The 16,325-nt window shown below is 38.9% G+C and overlaps 1 long non-coding RNA gene across 2 annotated transcripts in view; it reads left to right on the top strand.

Moving 5' to 3' along the window:
* LOC131897656 (uncharacterized) overlaps positions 1 to 1,822 on the top strand; it is an 84,330-nt gene extending 82,508 nt beyond the window's left edge. For both annotated transcript variants that reach the window (XR_009375758.1, XR_009375759.1), the window contains one exon: positions 1,578 to 1,822. This is a non-coding gene — a long non-coding RNA (uncharacterized LOC131897656). The remainder of the gene's footprint in view (positions 1 to 1,577) is intronic.
* The last annotated feature ends 14,503 nt before the right edge of the window (positions 1,823 to 16,325 follow it).

The following is a 16,325-nucleotide window of genomic DNA, read 5'->3' as shown; positions in this document are numbered from 1 at the left end:
TTGGAAGTACAGGTGTCACCTTTCATGAGGTTCACTGAGCCTCCACTCTGCCCTTCTCTAGCCCAGTAAACTCAGTAAACATTATTACCTGAAAACATATCTCTTATCACTTAAAAAAAATGAAGGAATAGTAAGTAGACATCTTTGAGGATATTACATTTGTATTAAGACAAGAATAATAAAATAATGATCTCAGCTTGAGAATGCCCTCTCTTATAATGGTTTACAAACCTCTATTGCCCTACTAGGTTTTGCATGTTTGCCTGTTTCCTATGCAAAAAGTTTAGGGTTCACCCTTTGGAGAATAAAGAACAAGGGTAGAATGAGAGATACAGTATTTTTAAAGAGAGTTATTCATGAGGCAATGTCCTAGAAACTGCAAGGAAATAATTAATTCTAAATTTTTAATGTGGATTGCAAATAGAATCCTTATTTTCTCTGTGAGGAATTTTTTAAATTAAATACTTCATAATTCAGACATGGTATCAGAAGCCTAAGTCCAAGCCAGCAAAGGCTCTGTGGTTTGGGGTTTCCTGATATGGTCTTGCTGAGGACTTGAATGCATAATGAATGGGTGTAATGAAGTCAAAACACAATTCCCTTAGAGTTCTACAAAATATCAAGCAATGGAAAAAGATAAATGAGACAGATTATTGACAGGAGATAAAAATACCATTGCTCTTGAATTTTGAGGATATGAAATACAGAGTGCCTTTAGAAGGTAGAATTTAAGTCAGTAGAAAAGTAATTGGAATAATCTCTTAGATCCATGGTTTTTGTTCAAATATTTCAATTAATATTTATCTCTAATTACAAACAAAATAGAATGTTGTCCTACAGTAGTCCTTGACTTGTGATAAAAAAGACTCAGCAGTGATTTTTGTATGATATAGCATCTGGTAGGAGCAAAGAGAACAAGATAATTTCTAAAGAGTTACATTTTATTTGGTGTTTATTCTATATTATGTGATAAACATTTTCATCTTTTAAAAACAATTTTATTATATGTTTATTTACTTATTTATCTATTTATTTGTGTGTGTGTGTGTGTGTGTGTGTGTGTGTGTGTGTGTGTGTGTGATTGCTCAGATAAGGAGATCAGAGGACAACTTACTGGAGTTGGTTTCCTGCTTCCACCATGTAGGGCCCAGGAATTAAACAGCTCAGGTTGTCAGAACTGGCAGCAGGTGCTTTACCCTGTGAGACATCTCACAGACCCAAACACAGGAAGACATACTGAGTAAAGGAGACTCTATCACAAACTGAATTGTCTGTTGTTGTTGTTGTTTTGAGACAAGTTTCTATGCGTAACAGCCCTGGCTGTCCTGGAACTCACAGACCAGGCTGTCCTCAGACTCACAGAGATCTGCTTGTCTCTCCCTTCTGAGTGTTGGGATTAAAGGCATGCACCACTAAACCCAGCCAAACTGATACTTTTTATGTCTACTATTTTATTACACTGTATTTAGATATCTAGAACAAAACTTACAATTTGTAAATCATTTAAATAAAAACATTGAAAGCAGAATGTAATTCCATTTTTCTTCCTACAAATATATTTTTTCTTGCATTAACAGGGCAGAATTATGGCAGCCTCAGCTTGGGAGAAGCAAGGAGATCTTTACCATACTATCCGAGAGGAATCTCCTTACATATATAGTCCCTGGGAGAAGAGCTTCCTTTCAGAAACATGTACTAACACAGCTGTGTTCTCCAATTCTGGCACTTCATCTCCATTTTAGTTGAATCTCAAATTCCTTTGAATTAGTAACCGGACTTTCAAACTCAAGTCCTTTTAATAATAATTTAAATAATGACTTTCCATTTTTTCCTATGTCACTTTTTAAATAATTTTTTATTAGTTCTGTTATATATTGATTTTTAATTGTATCTCCAGTTTTTTATAATTTGTTTTTCTGCCTGATGTAGATTCCATTTTGCAAAACAATTCAAGTAAGATGTGATGGTTAGTGTTAATCGTCAACTTGATAAAATCTAGAATCATTTGGCAGATTGCATACACAATCTAAGCATCATAGAAATAAGTTCAAACATACCAACTTATGCCAAACATATGCATGCCCATAGGTAATAATCTTGATTATGTTAATTGAAGTAGGGAGAGCCACCCACTGTGAGTGGCACCATTCCTTAGGCAAGGGATCCTGGATTGTGTAAGAGTGAAGAAAGCAAGCTGAGCAGTAGCATCTATGCTTATATTGCTCTTTGCTTCAGACTAAGGATGTCATGTGACCCACTTACGTCAAGCTCCTCCTGCCTTGAGTATCCCACCATGATGAACTATACCTATAAATCTATTCTCCCTTAAGTTGCTATTGTCAGAGTATTTTATTGTGATAATGGAAAAGATACAAAGATAAAAGAAAATCATATAAAGTCAGTATATGTTATTTGCTCTTAAATAATCAAATCACATCTTTAGTCTATTGCACTTTTAAATTCAGAGTGTTTGAGTTCAACTCTCCTTTATGGATTTGCATAACTTTGTTAGTTTTACTTTATGTGTTAGAGGTGAAATTATTAGGTACTTTGGAGCTTATGTTCTTTTATCCTTTTGTTTCTATTATCAGTATACAGTCTTATTAGTTTTTCAAATTTATTCTTTATTTAAACTAAGGTTAATTTTCTTGTAGTAAATCTATTTCTTTAAATCTTTACTTAATATTTTTGTTCTAATTCTTTTACATTTTTCAGTTTAAAAGTGTTGCTTTGCAATTGATAATTTCACATTTAATTATTTGAGTATGATCTTCTAATTTTTGGTAGAAGTTGGTATGTTTGAACTTATTTCTATGATGCTTGGATTGTGTATCTGGAAGACTTTAGTGTGAGTTTCTTTTTCCAGATCTATTTTCACTGATGTTTCTTTTACTCTCTTACTTTCATTGTTGGTTCATAAGTTTTTTTCTAGTTTATTCACCTTTCTATAATGTGATATATTTTAAAAATAATTTCATTATAAAAATCAATTTTTAAAATATTTTATTTTTATTTTTAATTGTTTTATTCTGAAATGTATGTGTTAGAATGTTGATTTGTGCAAGTGAATGTCTGTTGTGTTTGCATAGGCCAGAACATGTTGGATCCACTGGAGCTATAGTTCTAGGCAACCATGATCTTCACTGCTGAACCATCACTCCAGCCTCCCAAATCAACTTAAGTGATATTCCATCATTCTTCCAAAGCTTTCAGTCTCTTCCATCTTGTCTACTTTATAATAAAATTCCTTCTTTTTGATGGGTTATCTGGGTGGTTTATGGTGGTATTTTATTTGTACTGAAATGTGATTTTAATTGTATGTTAATAAATAAAGTTGCCCGGGGGTCAGAGCTAATAGCAAGCCATAGCAGAGCTGGGCATTCGTGGTGCACGCCTTTAATCCCAGCACTTGGTAGGCAGAGCTAGGTAGATCTCTGTGTGTTCAAGGATACAGCCAGCATTGGAGACACAGGCACCAATGTGTGTCTGGAGGTCTGTACAGACTGGCAGTGATGAGGCAGTCACGTGGTTGGGTTTACAACCAATGAGAAGGCAGAACAGAAAGTCTATATAAAGACAAACAGACAAAAAGTAGGTCTCTTTCGGAGAGGTCTCTTGGCTGAAGAGGATAGCTGCAGCAGGCAGGTAAGGCTCTTAGCTCTGATCTCTTGGCTTTCTTCTTTGCATTGGTTCTGTGTTTCTTATTTAATAAGATGGTCTGTTACATCTACAGTGGTTGTTAGAGAGTATCAAATTAACTACCTGACAATGTGTTTTGTACAGTTAACTCTTGAATGATAACCTAGTTGGGTACACAGTGATAAGATGGTCTTTTCTTTCCTTCATAATATACAGATACCATTATGCTGTCTATTAATCACCACTACAGATAATAAAAATTTTACTTTCAACCTATTATTTCTTTATAAATAATCTGTCTTTGCTCTCTGGTCATGTTCAATTCTTCTACTTTGCTTGGGATACTTTGAAAAGTTCCTAGAGTGTGCATAGGTGCAGAATTGTTTTTGTATAACCTATATGACCAGAATTTTCTGTGATCTATGTTTTATGTTATACTGGAGTTTTGCAACTGTTGTTTTCCCTGAACTTTGCACCTTCTTTTGAGATCCTGTTTGATGTGTCCACAGCCTGTCACTATGGCCTTCTGTTGTATTACAGATTTTTCTCAGGAAGACATAGACAGATATCTACTGACCCCAGAGAGAGAACCCACAAAGACCAAAGTGACAGTTGTACCAAAGTCACCTTAGTGAACAATGGGGGTTTGACTGGTGTTACTAAAAGGAATGTAGGTGAAGGTTTACTCACACTGAAGAATAAAAGGAAAATAGCAAGCTTTAACATTAATTAAGTATGATTAACAAGCTTACTTAAGTTACATAAGGACAGGAAAAAAGTAAGAAACTGTTTCTAATCTGAGACAACAAAGTTAACACTGAACTACCAACTTCTGCTTTTGTAAACCTGCTTGTCCCTTCCACTTTTTCTGAAAAGGATAACATTGCTTATCTCCACGAAGAAGTGACCACCACCAATATCCATGTAGACAGCAAGTTCTGTTTGCTAAAGATAAAACTGTCTTAACTAGAAACTGCAAATCTCAGCTTCTATAAAACTTGCTTAGTTCTGGGAAAAAAATCTCTTTTGGGGCAAGGATAAAAAGATCACCATAAGATGACCATGAGACTATGATGATGCCTAACCCTATATAAACCACGAGATGTTTCTGATCAGGGCTGGGTTTCTTTAAGAAATAACTAGAGGCTACAGCTGTGTGCTAATTAAAAAGTTTTTCCTTTATTTGTGAGTGCTGAGAAGTTCTCACTCAGAAAAGGCTGAGTCCCGCCCCCAACCTGTAGAGGCCCTCCATGCCAGGCCTTTGTACTGCTGGAAGAGCTGCTCAAAGCCCCATGGAGAAGGAGTAGGAAGACAAGAAGAGTGCTCCCCAGTGGTATTTCAGGCACTTCCTGTTTGAAAGGCTTTCTGACTATCTGGACAGATGACCTCTAGCCCAAACTCTTTTGGAGATAAAGACAAACTCATCAACGAACCTGCAGATGAGGTAAACTCTGGAAATGGACCTCAAGTTCCAATCTGGCTCACCTCACAGAAGTGGAAGAGGACTCTAGACATGTCCTAAAGAGGATTTTTTTTTTTTTTTTTAGAAAAATATGGTTTGAGGAAGGGCTTTCTTGGGAAGGCCTATCAAGGTAGCCATGGGCCTTTAGGAGGCTTTCCTAGGAGGACCATCAGGTTAGTGCTGTGTGACAGACTTTTACTGAGGAGACATAACAAGGTCTGTGCTACAAAGTGAGTTCTAGTCCAGCCTAGGCTACAAGTGATACACTGTTTCAGACATATATAATTTCATTCAACTATTCTATAAATGGGTCTACTTTTTCTTTCTAAAATACTTTTAAAATTTTTTTCTTTTTTAAACCATCAATTGGAAATGCTATAAAAATTCTATTCCAGTGCCTGAGAGCTTTTGGTGATCATTTTTAAGTCTCTTTCCACCTGCATTAGCACTTAAAAAATTTGTTGGAATATTAATTTTTATTTTTACTTTATCTGGTATCTCAGTTATTTTTAGTCTTTGTGGTTAAGTTTTATTATGAGCTTGTTCACCTCACTGTAGTCCTACAGCTCCCTGTGTATAGAAATTTGTACACTTGTAATTTTACATTTGCATGTTTGTAGTCCTATAGTTTGCACCAATTCTTTACTCACTTACAGAAATACATTTTGGCTGTTAGAATCACATAGATAATGTAGATTTGAATTCTACTTAAACATGTTTTACAGTTAAGAGTTTAACATATACATTTTAAAAATTTATTCTTTGACATTTTTGACACAGAATGCATTTTGGTCACATATGTCCACATATGTCCATCTTTACTTCTTCTACCTCTCCTTAGTTCCCCTGACTCCAATTCCCCCCTCAACTTATATAAGACATATATAATTTCAAGCCAGTCAAAAATTTCAACATGAATGGGAGAAGGGGAAAGAAATACCCTCCTTGGTGGAGGAGTTACTGACAGTGGATGGTTGCTGAGGGAGGAGGAGTCACATTTCTTTGGGGACATGACTGATAATAGGTTGCCCAAGCCTCAGTGGGCAGTTCCACACCCATGCACACATAGGCAACACTAATTGAACTCAGTGTTCTCAGTAACACACACACACACACACACACACACACACACACACACACACACAATGTAGATCATACTTCTTTCTTGTTAGAGCTCTACCTATAACCTGTAGCTTATGGCTTGTAAGATGCTTCGAAGGTAAGTACTATTGCTGCACCAGTGCTCCTGGAACATGGCTGTCCACTGAAACTTACGTTTCCCCTCAGGAAGTCTAGATCGCACCAGAGCCCCAGAGCCTTAGCCCTCAATGTTTTATTCTAAATTTGGCCTAAGGCTAAAGTCTTGTATTTGTGTTGAATTCAGTTGATGCTCACAGTTCGACTTTTTAGGTTACATCTTTCAAGTGTCTACAATTCTCCCTTCCCCTTTCCTTCCTACTCCCTCTCCTTACTTCCTCCTCTTCTTCTTCCCCTTTCCCTCCACCATCTGACATGCTGACTCATGACAAAGCACAAATCAACTATAAAATATTTAAAATTAAATTTACCAAGAACACAGAATAAAGCTTTTTAAATTAATTTATTTAGTATACAAGATGATGTTTCCTTGTGACATTGTCACAAATCTGTCATTGCGCTTGTTCTGATTTGTCCCCACTACTCTTTCTTGTCCCCAACATCCCAAGAGTTTTGATGTGTTGAATTTTAACCCCTTTTAAGTTAAAATTTTATAATTTCCTGTTTTATATTTTAATCTGTCAGCTACTTGTACAAGTCAACTGTTTAACTTCAATGCGTTTTGGGGACCATGTAGTTAACTATTTTTTAATATTTCAGGATGTATATAAGAGCCAGTTGTGAATTCCATTCTTGAAATTTCCTGGGTTTTGTTTAATAGGCAGCTTGCTGTCTGTTAGCAGTGACTCATGGGAGAAGGAGTGTGCTTTTGGGATTTGTTGAATAAAAATATTAATTAAATCAAATTGACTGGTTATATTCAAGTTTCCTCTATCTTTGGTGATTCTATTGTCTAGTTTTTCCACTAATTAATGAGACATGGGTATTAAACTCTAAACTGAGGATTTGCATATTTAGTCCTCTTCTTGATCCACAGGTTCTGAGATTTTGCTTTAATCTATTGTTTACTCTGGGAAAATCAACCCATTATTGAGAATTTTTCTTCCTGTTGTGAGTGATATTTGATTTTCCTATAGTTTCCTAATTATAAAATGGATTTAAGCTCTGCTTTGGCTGAAAAGCATTGACTCCCCACTTGGCCCCACAAGGTATTGAAGGGCAGGATAGAAACCTAGAGTTTCTGCCTTTTCGTTTGTCTTCTGAACTTTGAGTCAGATACCTATGCAACTCTACATGTAGGCATGTTCATTGTTCAAGGAATGGCTGTCTACAAATTAGTTATCATGGGTTAAATTATCATGGGTGCCAGGTACAGCAGAGTCTTTCAAATCACTCCACAATTAGATTACTCCAAAAAGCTTTAATCATCTCTTGGGGACCAGATTGTCCCCACAGAAAATAAGAATCTCCCAGAAGACAGACATCTTGGGAAACCACACTTTAGTTGCTTGGTTATGCAGAACTTTCTCTGCTCCAATGCTTCTCCTGTGCTCAGATTCTGTAGCTTATGTCTGGATTCAATATGGCTGAGATGCTTGATTTCCTCCTCTTCCTAACACTGACATATTGATTAAATTCCTTTCTGCCTTTTCACTATTATTTCTCCATTTGCTGCTGGTGCAAGTAGCTGAACCTAAAATTGAGATCCTCTGGAGTAATGCCTCTGGGCTAGGACTCCAGTAACGTGATGGTGTATTATTGGAACACCCAGTAAACTTGATGTTAGTGCTGAGAGCTATATACTTGCCTGTCTTTTACTATGGACCTATTTGTACCTTTGGTTTAAAAATCTGTTTCCTTTTAAAAGCATGCATTTGAGGCTTGCTTTTTCATCCACTTTGAGTCTCTTTAATTTGCAGCATTTAGTTTATTTATATAATTTATTGGTTGATATGGCTAGGCTTAAGTCTGCCATCTGGCATTGATTTGTTTTCCATTTCTTCCTTGGTCTTATTTCCTGTCTTCTTTTAGATTATTTTAGTTTTGTTTGCTTGTTGGTTTTATGGGTTTCTTGTGTTTGTTTTAGTAATCATTTTGGTTTTATTAGTATTTTTAAATCTAAGATTAATTTTTCTTCTTAGTGGATTTTTAGTATGATTACTTACATTAACATATTAAATAAGTATCATAACACTTTGTGTATGATATAAAGATCTTACCCCACTCTCTGCCTCCTCTTGTCTTTTGTGCTATTATTGTCATAGATTTTATTTCTAAAATAAGCTAGCTCCCAAAGGATACCATCTATTTTCATTTTAAACGTTAAGTTGTTTTATAAACATTTGAGAAAATAAAATACAATTCCAGTAGCAACCCCCCATACTTATTTTGCTTTCAAACCTCTTTAATCCTTTCTGTAGAATTAAATTTTCAATTTCTATCGTTTTCTTTTGTCCTGAAATTTTCTTTTGTATTTCTGTAGTATGGATCTGGTAACAATATAGTCTCTCAAGTCTCACTTAATTGAAATTACATTCTTGTTGTTACCAATCATTTGGCTTATGTTTTTATGTTATCTAGCTAGGGATTGGAGATAGATGAGAAGCCTCTGCAGTACTGATCCTTGGCAGCTTCTGAAACCCTCAGTTTCTGGCAGAGCAGATTCTGATAGCTATGAACAGTAGTAGGTGGCACCCTCTACTGTTGCAGTTTGCATGCAACTCTGCATTACTGGGATGCTTAACTCTAGAATGTTAGATTTACAGCTCATTTATAGGCCTAGGAAGTGAGGATTTCTCAGCCTATGGTAGTTCTAGGTGTTCCTGGGACCAAAATCTCTTAGGCTCTTGGCCCTTACAGGTTGTTAGCACTCTGGAATTTTTCCAGTGACCCTGGCATACAGTGTCTTTTCTCCAGCTCTTGACAGCCTTATATCACCCCCCAGTCAGAGCTTTCTACACTCTCTTTGCTTCTCATTACTATTACCATTCCTCATTGCTTTGACCACTTCTATTCTGTTGTTTCTGCCCCAGCAACCATATGAAACTTATCAGGTACCTCTCATCACTACTGATACATACCCCCACTGCTGCTTCTACTAGGTGGCTGCCGCTACTGCCTTCTGCTACTGCCATGCCGTCTACCCTGGACACCATTGCTACCACTGTCACCTGATACGGACACTGTCTCTATTGCAGTCATTGTTGTCATTGCTTCTTGATTTATGTTATAACCTTAATTTAATTATAATGGAAAGTAAAACCAGGTGGTGGAAGACTACTTGAGAGAAGACATTTTTGGGTGTAATATTATAAAACCTAGGGCATACAGGACTATACAGTGTCTCCTGAAGTCTCAAAAACAGAGGGAGTCATCCTACTTATATAGCTAGAAAAAGGGTGTTTGCATCAATCATATCAGACTTTCATGAAAATTCATTCCAAATATGACATTATACCAGTCACATAGACTTCTGTTAGTCTCCCAAGGGAAAAAAAAAGCACCCCCCACCCAAGGTGGAAATAATTTCATGGTCAACAAGATTTCAGAGTCTGGCATAAGCTATGTGAAATACATGTTGCTAGGCCTGTGCCTCCAGAAGTTAGAATCATGCTTTGGCAACAAGCAGTTGTGATTGTAGTACAGCTTAGTCAGGCTATCCATAGAGTGTGCACAATGACCAGTGATGGCATAGGGTAGTTTGGATAGATGCTTTACTGAAATTCCTTTACTTAAGGTATCCAGGGCACCAGGGAAGAGACTAACAGCTGTTTGCTAGGAAAGCCAAACTGTTCCAGCTTCCAATATCTTAGCTTATGTAAGAGAAGATAAACATCAAAAGAAGTACTTAGAATAAAGATTTATCAGTCACATTAATAGCAATTTTAGCATTATTTAACATTGTTTTTTCAGTATGTAGCTCCTGTCCAGTGTTACAATGAGAGATGGGTCTCCTCTCAACTATTTCAATCTTACCTTCATCCCTCAAGTCCTGAGTGTACAGAAAGGCCACCCTTTTCAGTGGTTCCTGTCTGCTTTCAGCCATGAGAGGCCCTGACTTATTGCAAAAGTATCATGAAGCTGGACATTGTCTGGCCAGCTCCTTCATGGACCACCTGTTAGTGTGGTGCTCTATCCCATGGGACTTTTCTCAATGGTGTCCTTTCTTCCTAAAAACTGAGTTGTCCAAACTGAGCACCTTTATCTTCTGTCAATTAACTTGGAGAAAATAGTCTATTATCTGCAAGGAAGCTGAATACAATGCACTGTTACTCTGTCTGGAGAAGTTCAGATAAGTATGGAAATAGGTAAATGCCATTTTTATTCCTCAAAGTGGAGGTGGAAATAACAGTTTGCAGCTCCAGTTAACATGGCAGATATTAGACCTGGGATGGACAATGGGAGCAGGAGCTCAGAGGCTTCATAATAGACTTTCCAGCAAGGCAAGGTTCATGGAGAAGCTGTGACCAGGAATTAGAGGTTGGTAATGAGGGGACAAAAAGAAGAATTGTGAGTGTACGTTTTGGGGGAAGGAAAATCCCATAAGTAGCCAGTGAAACTTAAGTACAACAGGATGTAACTGGCTGGAATTCAGTGTTTTCTATTGCAGGGAGTTGGGAGCTAGAAGGAAAGGACAGCTGAAAGCTGGGTTTCCACCCTAGGATACTGCCTGGGGTTTCAGAGAAACAATCAGCAGGACATACTGAGAGTCATAATTGGAAGACTGGCTCAGATGATTATGGAGCAGGAATTCTGGAGAGGCCCACGACAGACAGCTGTAATGTGAAGACTCTGCGTTGAGAGTAGTGAGACTCAGTCCAGTAACTCTCAGACATAGGTTGGGAGCTAAGCTTGCGATGTCAAAATAAGGCAGGCATGACAGGCATGCCCCAGCTTTGGGAGAAACACCAACTCACGCTCTATAGTTATTGTCTTCAGGCCCATGATGCCGTGTTGACACACAGTGGGAGCATTCTTCCTGGTCCCTTTAGAGTCACACCCAACCTTCTCAGGAAAATGCCCCCACAAATGCTCCAAACAATACTTTCCCGGGCTTCTAGGTACTCTGTAATTCAGCCATGTTGATGTCTAAAATTACCTTTCTTGACAGCTATAATAGAGGTAAATTATATCCATGTCTGTTTATTCAACATTGGACCAAATGCTTTAAAATAGAAAAATAAAGTAGAATGTATATTAAGAGCACAGGCAGCATGGCTTACTTAGAGGACTGTGGAAGAACTCTTTTGCTTCCAGTGAAGGGAGAGGGAAAGAGAGAGAGAGAGAGAGAGGAGGGAAGGAGAGAGGGAGAGAAAGACAGACATACAGAAACAGAGACAGGGACAGAGAAGGGGAAAGACTGTGCCTGGCCTGAGTTTTAAAACATCAAAGTCCACCTCAGTCACACACTTCCTCCAACAAGGCCACACCTCCTAATTATTCAAGTCTTTCTTAAATAGTTCCACTCTCTGATGAATAAGCATTCAAATATATGAGCCTATGGGGTCTATTATAATTCAAACCACCACAACATGGATAATAAATTGTCTGCAAAGATCCACTCCTGTGATCTTATAGGAAAACTAGTGGGTCTTGCAATTCTGCTTCCTCATCTACATCATTGCATGAGAGTATGTTGCAATCTCAGGATCCAATTTCCTGATTGCCTGGCCCCTGTGTCCGCACCCTGCCAGGTGTAGAGCCCTTTGCCCTGTACTCTCAACTTGTTCTTGCCTCATATAAGAGTCACATTTGGATGTCCTGAATGTATGGAAGATAAATGTATTTTCATTTCCTTACAAATTGAGAGTAGGAGCTCCCTCCATAGCATATCTCCAAGACTGAGGATGACTAGCTAAGACCTGGGATATAGAAGCTGTGAATAATTCTGTGAATGAAATTAGCATAATAGGAATCAGACATGGCCAAGGACCATGACATTCTATAGACCCCATGACATTACAAAACATTTAGGACAGAGCATTGCCAAGCCACATGACGTCCTCTTAAGCAAGAAGCCCGGGGGGACCAGTACCTATGCCCACTCAACTATCTTATCCAAGGCCAGAGCCTTCCAAGGTTACATGGTATCCATTCAGATTTTGATTCTGTAACCAAAACAAGAGCCCTGTGTTGCTATGGTCATGCCTTCTGCAAGACAGACTCAAATATTCTTCTCATGGACTTCTGAACACCCCTGGCTTCGTGGGATTCAGGTCAAAGAAGGCCCCCCTGGGAATTTGACTCTTATCTAATCCAGATTTTGTGCACATTTGGCTTATGGTGCACATGCCCTGTTGCACCACACAGTTTCTCCACAACAGGAATCAACACAGGGTGCCTTATTTCAACTGTAACAAAGGCAAAGGCGTTCACTTTCAAGCAAGGCCCATGTTACAATGGGCAGCAGAACCAGGGCTTGGTCTCCTTACCTTCATAATGATAATAACCTAATTTCACAGTGTGGTCATGAGCTTGTAAAGTGTGCTATAATTTTTTAACCAAATTAGATGAACGAGAGAGTCTCAGAAAAGAAAACCCTGTGATATCACCCCAGCCTCAAGTGAGGAAATTGGCATTTTCATCCCCTTTCATGACAGAGCCTTTTCAGCCACAGGGAGTGGCTGTTACTGGCAGCAGATGCTGTTCACCATGTGAAGGGAATCCCTAGGGACCAAGAATAGTGCCACAAAGTCCTATTTTCTCTGTCCCAGGTTAAGACTTATTAAAGTTAGAGAGGTAGCTGACCCACAGTCCTTTAGAATTTACATCTGACAAGCAACCCATCTCTCGTGTACTTCACCAACACTAGTGTTCACTACATGTCCAGTTTTCATGATTCTCTTGGCAAAACGTGTAATGTACGTAGAGAGACTGTGTAAATCTATAGATGGTATCAAAAGTCTCAGCAGGCAGGCTCTATGTGTGTGGTTAAGCTGAGAAGCACATCCATTCAGCTAACAGTTCTATATGTTGCCCTGCCTGGTCTTAAGTTCAGCTTTGGGACAGTGAGGCCTCTTACCCTAGCCTCTAAGGATGGGGCCAAGAATTATCTAACTGTTCCAGTGTTTTAACTAAGGAAGTTTTAAAGGGACAAAGTTTGGAGCCTGCTTATAATTTATTTTTGAGAAATTTAAAAGAAATTGCACATGAGAGCCAGAAGTAAACATTTCTACCATTTTCAGACTCTGGATAACATGTTTGAGAACACAGCTCATATGCTGCCTGATGGCCTGTCATCCCAGAGGATCTGTGGTTCCCATTGCTTGTGACATCAGATGTATTCTTGTTGTTTGTCATGTGTTTCTTGACTAAGGCTCATCCTGCTAAAATAAAAGTCACTTTGCAAGTACTAACCTCATCATCGAGACTGTTTCTTAAAGGACATCCCTAAAAGAGGGATGGAACTATTAGGTTAGAGAGGATTTCAGAACCAAAGGCAGTGACAGACTTTCCAGGGACTAATTACAAACTGTATGGCCTATGGCTTAGGTTCATTAGTAACTAGCTCTTATGACTTAACCCATTCCTATTAATCTATGTTTTGCCACATGGCTTCGTGGCATTACCTGTTCTCTCACATCTTGCTTCTCCCAGTGGCAGCTTGCAGCATCTGCTGTGGCTCCACCCTTCTTCAGTTTGAATGTCCTGCCTAACCTTATTCTGCCTCACCATTGGCCAAACAGCTTTATTTATCAACCAGTGAGAGCAACACATTCACAGCATACAGAAAGACATTCCACAGCACTTCTCCTTTTCTGTCTAATCAAAATGGGAGGTTTTAACTTTAACATAGTAAAATTATATATAACAAAACAGTTGACAAGCAAGAATTGCAGTTACAATATCTAGTATATTTGTATTTGGTAAAATTAAAGAAAATATTCTATCATCTACCTATATTTGTGAGTCTAAAGTTTTATATCTAATTTACCTTTTATCATAACTAAGGAAAACTGTAATTATAATTATCTAGTCTTCAACTCCATCAAAGACCCCAAAGGGATATAATATTACCTAAGTAAACAGTAAGTGCAACTTCCAAAATTCTAGAAATAACAGAGACAGCTGGCTGCCTGGGCAGTCATCCAAAGTTCCTCTGCAGTGTTAGGGCATCCGTCTTTAGCCTACAGGCCTAGAGTCTCTGGCAGACATTTTTTTTTTCCAAGACAGGGTGTCTCTGTGTAGTTTTGTTGCCTGTCCAAGATCTCACTCTGTAGACCAGGCTGGCCTTGAACTTATAGAGATTCACCTGGCTCTGCCTCCTGAGTGCTGGGATTAAAGGCATGTGCCACCACCACTCAGTGCTGGCAGACATTTTAGTGAAGCAGGAAATTTGAAGGATTGTCTTGCCTATTGGCAAAATTCATCAGTCGTTTTCCTCTGTGTCCTGCAGAATGTATGACAGTTTCTTCTGTGAAGCAGGAACCTGAAGGACCATCTCACCTTGTTTCAGCAAATTTTGGTGGTCACCTTCCTATGGGTCTTGCATTTCCAGTTTATACAACCCACAGCACTTATCTAACATGTAGAGTGGTCCAATTATTTCCCACTTCTATACTCATATTGTATATATCCCACTACTTTCTCTATCCTCCATCTCTATTTATATCTTTTCTTCCTCTTTTCATACCTTATATGGAAATCCAGCCCTGAAATCACATACACACAAGCCACACTGAACAGACTTAGCAGATTGTATTTATTCATTTTTTATTATTTTTTTATTTATTTTATTTTTCTTAAGAAATTTTCTACTCACTCCTCATGCTATCCACAGTCCCCCCTCCTCCCTCTTCTCACCCCCCCCCAGCCCTCTTCGCCAAGTCACCTCGCATCCCCACATCCCCCAAATCAAGGTTTCCCATGGGGAATCAGCAGAGCCCAGCTCACTAAGACTAGGCATGTTCAAGCCCCTTCCCACTGCACCAAGGCTGTCCAAGGTGTCACACCACAGGCACCAGATTCCCAGAAGCCTGCCCATGCACCAGGGACAGATCCCCATCCCTCTGCCTGGGTGCCTCCCAAACAGTTCGAGCCAAACAACCATCTTCTGTATCCAGAGGGCCTAGTCCAGTCCCATGGGGGCTCCACAGCCACCAGTCCACAGTTCATGGGCTTCCACTAGTGTGGTCTATCATCTCTGCACATCCTCCCATCATGATCTCGATGTCCCTTGCCTACAGTATCTCTCCTCTCTCTCATCAATTGGATTCCCGGAACTCAGTGGATGAGATCTACATGAGTGGACTGGGTGTGTGTTTTGGGGGTGGCAGAGGGCGAGGAGTGGGGATGAGAATATAGGGAAATGGGAGGGTCAAACTGGAACAGGGACAGAGTGGGAGGGCAGGGAGGAAGATACCATGATAGATGAGGACATCATGGGAATAGGAAGAGGCAGGGTGCTGGGGAGGCTCTCAGGAATCCACAAAGTTGACCCCACCTTGGTCTGCTGGCAGTGGTCCAGAGGATGCCTGGACCAGTCTACTCTGGTGACCAGCCTAGCAAATAACCTAGCTGTCATCATAGAGCCTTTGTCCAGTGACAGATGGAGTCAGATACAGAGATCCACGGCCAGGCACCAGGCTGAGTTCCGGGAATCCAATTGATGAGAGAGAGGAGAGATACTGCAGATTGTATTTGTATGTTTATATTTGTGTGTATATACTATATAATATATATATATATATGTGCATATATTGAATATATAATAAAAAAGAGACCATCAACTTGAGAAGGAGTGAGGGGGTCATGATAGGGATTTGAGGGGGCATATGGAAGGGGGGAAGTAATGTAGATTTATTTTAATCTAAAACTTTTAATTAAAAAAATTGAAGTTAAAAATCTAGATTTGAGAGAAGACATGCAGTACTTGTATTTCTGAGTCTGGCTTGTTTCATTGAACACAAGGTCTTCTTAACTCTAAGCACAAATAGATGGTTTCATGTAGGAACCATTTTTTCCCCTAAATGGTATAGTATATGCTAGAAGTAAACATACACTTTCAGTGAGTACCAAGACCACAGAGAGTTGAGCACAGGCCAGGAAGGAAGGGTAGAGAAATTGTGTATACTCTGTGTCTTAGTTAGATTTTTATTTCTTTAAAGAGACACCATGACCATGGCAA

Source organism: Peromyscus eremicus, chromosome 22, assembly GCF_949786415.1.
Source record: "Peromyscus eremicus chromosome 22, PerEre_H2_v1, whole genome shotgun sequence".
NCBI classification, from domain to species: domain Eukaryota; kingdom Metazoa; phylum Chordata; class Mammalia; order Rodentia; family Cricetidae; genus Peromyscus; species Peromyscus eremicus.
The sequence above is the reverse complement of the archived record's forward strand: the minus strand, read 5'-3'. Positions and strand labels throughout refer to the sequence as shown.